The sequence below is a fragment of the Pteropus vampyrus genome, unplaced genomic scaffold, assembly GCF_000151845.1.
Source record: "Pteropus vampyrus isolate Shadow unplaced genomic scaffold, Pvam_2.0 Scaffold216, whole genome shotgun sequence".
In the NCBI taxonomy this organism is placed as follows: domain Eukaryota; kingdom Metazoa; phylum Chordata; class Mammalia; order Chiroptera; family Pteropodidae; genus Pteropus; species Pteropus vampyrus.
In genome coordinates, this window is record NW_011888997.1 from 3,840,059 (window position 1) to 3,846,058 (window position 6,000).

The 6,000-nt window shown below is 32.1% G+C and overlaps 1 protein-coding gene across 1 annotated transcript in view; it reads left to right on the forward strand.

Annotated features, from left to right (window-relative positions):
• The window catches only part of RERG (RAS like estrogen regulated growth inhibitor), a 114,187-nt gene extending 108,472 nt beyond the window's left edge, over nt 1-5,715 (forward strand). Inside the window, exon 6 of the mRNA XM_023538255.1 lies at nt 5,633-5,715. The gene's annotated coding sequence lies outside the window, so the exon portion shown is untranslated. The remainder of the gene's footprint in view (nt 1-5,632) is intronic.
• Nucleotides 5,716-6,000: the final 285 nt, after the last annotated feature.

The following is a 6,000-nucleotide window of genomic DNA, read 5'->3' on the forward strand; positions in this document are numbered from 1 at the left end:
ACTTGGTGTAACTGACTATTTTATGCAAATATAATAAAAAGCATAATTTTCACATTCTCTCACATTAGGATGATTTTTTTTGTGATAACATGAAATGCTTGTAATTTTAAGAGTTGACAAATCAGTGAATGTGATACAAAAAAATAAGCTCCAGTTGATAGTAACAGCTACTATTTTTGGAGTGGTTAGGTGCTATTTTAGGCACTTTCTGTATTATCTCATCAAATCTTCACAATAATCTTATGCAAGAGATAGTATTATGACTACAGTTGTAGTGGTGAAGATATTGCGTCACAAGAAAAAATAAGTTTACGCAGCTATTTAGTGGGTAGAAACAGAGTTTTACCCAGAAAGGCAAAATCAGACCCTGGAGCCCATACTGATATCCACAGAATATTAATAGACTGAGATATGGCTCTTGTTCTTGATCTATGGGGATGAAGACACAGGAAAGAGAAAGTTTAGAAAAGACTTGGTTGCATTATGCTTTCTTTCATTCATTAACAAGTATCTATATATAAGCTGGACATATAACTTGACACAAGTTAGTTCATTTGATTGTGTCTGAGCTGACCTTGAAATATATATGGAAGTTATTCGGGAAAAAAAAATGGTGAAAATATTCTAAGCAAAAGGAATAGCATGAAACCAAAATATGGAGACAAAAAATGATGGTAAGTGTGGTAATTAAAAGCAGTTTAAAGAGCCACATATATCATTCTTCAAGAAAAAAAGAAAAGGGAGAACAGTGGGAAGGAATTAAAAGAAAGAAAAAGAATAAGCGCTTTAGAAGTAAGAAAAAAAGGCAAACATTAAAACTGCACTAAATTTAGGTAAATATATATTAAAAAACCAAATAGGTAACTTAACCGTGATTAATTTTCAGTAATGTTCATTTAGAGAGGGGAGGGAAAATGAAAGCAGAGTAAAATTACTTTTTAAATGTTACTATCTTCTCTAGTCACAGTCTCTTTAATTCCTAAAGAGTCATGATGAAATAAATGGTTGTCATCTTGGGTCAAATACTAAGGAAGTGAAATTCATAGTCACCTATACAAGCAACTTCCCTAGACATATGCATACAAATCCAGATCTGTTAAAAAAATCATAGAACCACTGACTTAAGTCCCTACTGGTAATCACGGAAGAACATAAGATTGCTCTCATGCACTAGCTAGGCTTTTCCACAAATGAAAGTTATAAACAGTTGTGGTTTTTTAAACAGTATTTTAATGATGGAAACCTGTGTGATCTTGAGTATTAATGATGGGTTTTTATCACCACACTACCACTGCCGATGCTTGTTGTTTATAGTTGCTTTCCTTTTCTTTAAGATTCAAAAGATTTCGTTTCTAAATATTGTGTTTGTACTCATATGCCTCACAGCACTGAGGGAAGGAGCCCATAATTTGGAACCTCCCTTTTAAATAAAATGTGTAATACTTACATATATGTAAATAAACACAACATCTTATGTTCTAAGTGTAATAGCAACCACGTTTTCTTATTAAAACAGCCTATGCCCACTTTGAGAATAATAAGAAAGTAGCCAGTTCATTGGGTCAAATTTAATCAGAGTAAAGTTGAATTCAATTGTCCTGAGCTAATAACCTATTTGGGAGATTCTGAAAAAAAAAAAAAGACAAATATATTTTCTCCATAAATTTGAAATGCTACATTTAGCAAATTCTGTATTCCCATAGATTTAGTTCTATTTTTATATTACACTATACTAATCAAGACAACATGTTGGTGTAAGAAGAGACATATAAATCTATGGAACAGAATAGAAAGACCAGAAACAGAACCACACTTTTGTCGCATTGTGTCTTCAGCTTTCCAGATGGCTGATATGAAGAAAATGGAAAAGGGAAGTAATTTAGATTATTAATAATGAGTAAAACTGTGCTTTTCGATTGATTTTTGACAAAAACACCAAGAAAATTCAATGGGAAATGAATATTCTTTTATTCTTTTCAACAAATAATGCTGAAACAAATAAACATCAACCCATACATCACATCATATATAAAAATTAATTCCAAATGGATCATTGACCTAAATATAAGAGCTAAAACTATAAAACTTCCATAAGAAAATAGGAGAAAATCTTCGTGACCTTGAATCAGGCAAGGATCTGTTAGAACACAATAAGCACAAATAAAAGCAAAATTAAAAATTTTTCATTTAAAAGGCTAAGAAAATGCAACAGCAAGCCAGGCTGGGAGAAAAATATGTGGAAAAACATATCTCATCAAGAATATATATCCAGAGTATATAACTCTTAGAACTCAATAACATAATATGGTTAAAATATTGGGCAAAAGTTTTGAGTAGATAATTCATCAAAGAAGATATGCAAATAGCACATAATTACATAAAAAGTTCTCAACATCATTAGACATTAGAGAAATGCAAATTTAAACCACAACGTACTACCAGTACAAACCCAGTATAATGACTAAAATTCAAAATGACAATACTCACGTCAGTGAGGATATCTACATCCTGGAACTCTCATACATTGGCAGTAAGGAAAATGATACAGTCATTTTGTAAAACGGTCTGGCAGTTAATTATAAAGTTAAACATATATTTAACATACAACTCAGCAACACTGTTCCTAAGTATGTCCTAAGACAAATGAAAATCTATGTTCACGTAAAGACTTGTCTGCTAACATTTATAGTAGCTTTATTTATAATTGCCAAAAAACTGGCAGCAACTCAACTTTCCATCAGTGAGTGAATGAACAAACAAATTATGGTGTATCTTCACCATGAAATACTATTAAACAATAAAAAAAAGGGCAAAGTATTGAATGATTTTCAAAGCAGTATGCTAAATAAAAGAAGCCAGACACAAGATAACTGCAAATGATAATATTCCATCTGTACAAAATTCTAAAAAAAGAAAACAATAGTAAAAACAAATCTGTAGTCACCAGAATCTGAAGGTAACAAGTGGGAATAAACCACAGAGAGGCTCAAGGAAACTTTCTAAGGTGATATAAATATCCTGTATCATGAGTGTTGTGGTAGTTACATGACTAAGTGCATTTTCTAAAACTAATCAATCAGTAAAATTAAAATTTATTTATTCTATGAAAGAGTATTTTTAAGAATAAAAACCTCACTGTTTAGTAACCTAGGGAACTGCTTGATGATGCCTTCTTGGTGTTCCTTTATGATTTATGAGATCTATAAACAGTGTCATAAAAACTTCGGTCCTGTCATCCTCTTCATCTTCTCACTGCTTGGGGAAGCAAAAGGCTTATTGCGAAAAGCAAGGTAGGACATTGAAACAAATAGAGGATATTGATTTCCTCTATTTCCTGAGCTTCTGAGTCAATCTATATAATTTATGTGTCTAATATTTGCTTTTAAATTGGTTTTTGGAATGCTGAATGCAATTTCTCTGGAAAACAAAGTTATAAATCATATTTAGGTTTTCCAACTAGTCCATAGTAACCTATTTAACCCATAACATAGCACGTTTCAAAAAGGACAGATATATTTTCGGCATCCTTGCACCTCTCCTTTATCTCTCTCACATATACTGGTCCCCACTCCTCCCCACTCCTGCATCACTTGAACCCTTGCTTATATACTTTCTTTGGGGAGTGGGGCAAATTAGGAATTTTTAAAAGAAAATGATTGATAACACAAACATATGTAACTGGTGATGTTTCAAATAGCCTAGAAAAGTGAAGGAAAATATTTTGCATAGACTAAAGGAAGAATTTTTTAGAAAAGAGCATGAAACAAGTACAATTTATAGGAGATGAGTTCCTATAAATTGTTTCAAAATACAAAACAGACAAAAGGGACTTGGTGATTATCTAATTCACCAGCATTTCCCAAAGTAACTTTTTTGAGTCTATAGAGTGCTATTAGTTATCACTAAAAAAAAAAAAAAAAAAAAAAAAAGTTCTATTTGAATTTGGGAAACAATAGATTAATGCAAGAAAAGCAGATTTCATTATTGCATGACTTCTCTGAACTTCATTATGCTAATGAATTGTATTCATCAGTAAGAGGAGTTCAGTAGCACCACGTTGCCAAACTCACTAGGCTATGGTAAAGCACCACACAGTACTAGTGTTCTGTGAACTTATTTTAGGAATAATGTTTTCATCTTTTCTTCAAAGAATTTCTTCTACGTCATCAAGGCTTGCCTTGAATAACACCCGTGATGGAGGATTCTTTGCTCTTCAGGAGGGTTCTTTTGTAGGATATGCTATCCTTTTGGAGTAGAGCTACCTAATATATATATGGAAGTTAAAATTTTCTGTTTTAAATTATTAAATTATTATTAATTACCTAAATTTAAATTACTGAAGTTAAAAGGCTTTCATTTAAAGTAAAAAAAGAAACAGAATTTATTTTAATGTTTTATTTAACCCACTATAAAAAGTATTAATTTATGAGATGTTTCACAATTTTTTTACTGTCTTTAGAATCTAGTGTGTACTTTACACTCACAGGGCATCTCAGTTTGGATCAAACATATTGCGAGAGCTCAGTCGTTACATGTGGCTAGTGGCTGCTGTACTGGATGATGCAGCTTTAGAATATTTTTACATCTTTGAGTCTAAATCCTCCCTTATTTTGTACAAATCCAGTCACTGAAAAATTGAAATTAGAATCCTGAATTTTAGATGTAAATGTGTCCTTAGAAATAACCTAATACAATCTTCTTAATTCTATAGCAAAGTAATGAAATAGCAATGGGATTGGAACTCAGGTCTTTTGATGCCTACGTTACATTCTCCTGGCTCCTGATATACTGTACTGTTTTTAAATTGAAACATTAGAATTGAACTTATATAAAGAATTGCTAACTCTACCTTAAAAAACAATCATTACAGAATTCCCCTTAAAAATTATTCCCATCCAGAAAATTCAGTACATTATTTTTTTAATAAAAATTCAATTTACAAACACATTTTCCAGGCTTCATCTACTACATAAAGTGATGCCACCTGCTCGGTTTTAGTGCCAAGCTAAAAACAGGGCATATTTTGTAGATTAAAGAGCAAAGCTTGTCTGTTGCTACATTTTTTCTGTATAAAGTATTTAAGTCAGCAGTATAAACATATAATAAACTCAGCTACCACAGCCAAATTAGTAATGTGCTAGTCCTCCACTTCTCTCAGGAGAAGGGACATCCAGCCAAATAAATTACAACTTGAATTTAAAATTTACTTCTCTAGTTTTTTCAGCCAACATATTCAATTGGACCTTAAGAAAAAATAGAAAAAGCAAACTGAGATTTAATTATCTACACAATCTTTTCCAAACTATTTTTCTATGACAAATTGGGACATTTCACATCCATATTGACTTTTTGTAAAAAGTAGGTCTCTAGTTTGCTAGCTTAGCTTTATTACCCTAATTTCTAGTTAATAGTAAGCATTATGCACAAAATCAACCAGAGCACCAAATGAAAACTTTTATGGGAGAAAAGGAATACAATCAAAGAATATGTGAGAACAAAGCAGTCAAAGCACTACTTATACAGATTTCTTGAGGAAAATGACAAAATAATAATAATAATAAAAGCCAAGAGATGTACTACTGTGGTTATCTTCCCAGTCAAAATTAACAGTGAATCAATATCCTGTTTCCAGCTACCACCTTGATCAGAAATGATCCATTAAAATCACAACTCAGAGTGGGGAACAGAAATTATACTGGGCCACTGTAAGATGCTGATAAATGATCTGATCGTGACTATAAAACATCACAAGCAATTAAAGCAGATTGGAACTTTTCTCACCAACTTAGGTAATGGGTACCAGCCCACAAACCATACTGCTATATCTGAATTCTGCTTTGCCCAAAACTAAGCTACACTGTGGACTGCCAACCCCCAGGTGTTACTTTCATATTGCAAATCAAGTTCTTTCTGGAGAGTCGAGGGTAAATCATGATGGGAAGAATTCAAACCCATAAATAAATAGCCCTTTCTCCTGGGACCATCTTGGTCAAAATCTAT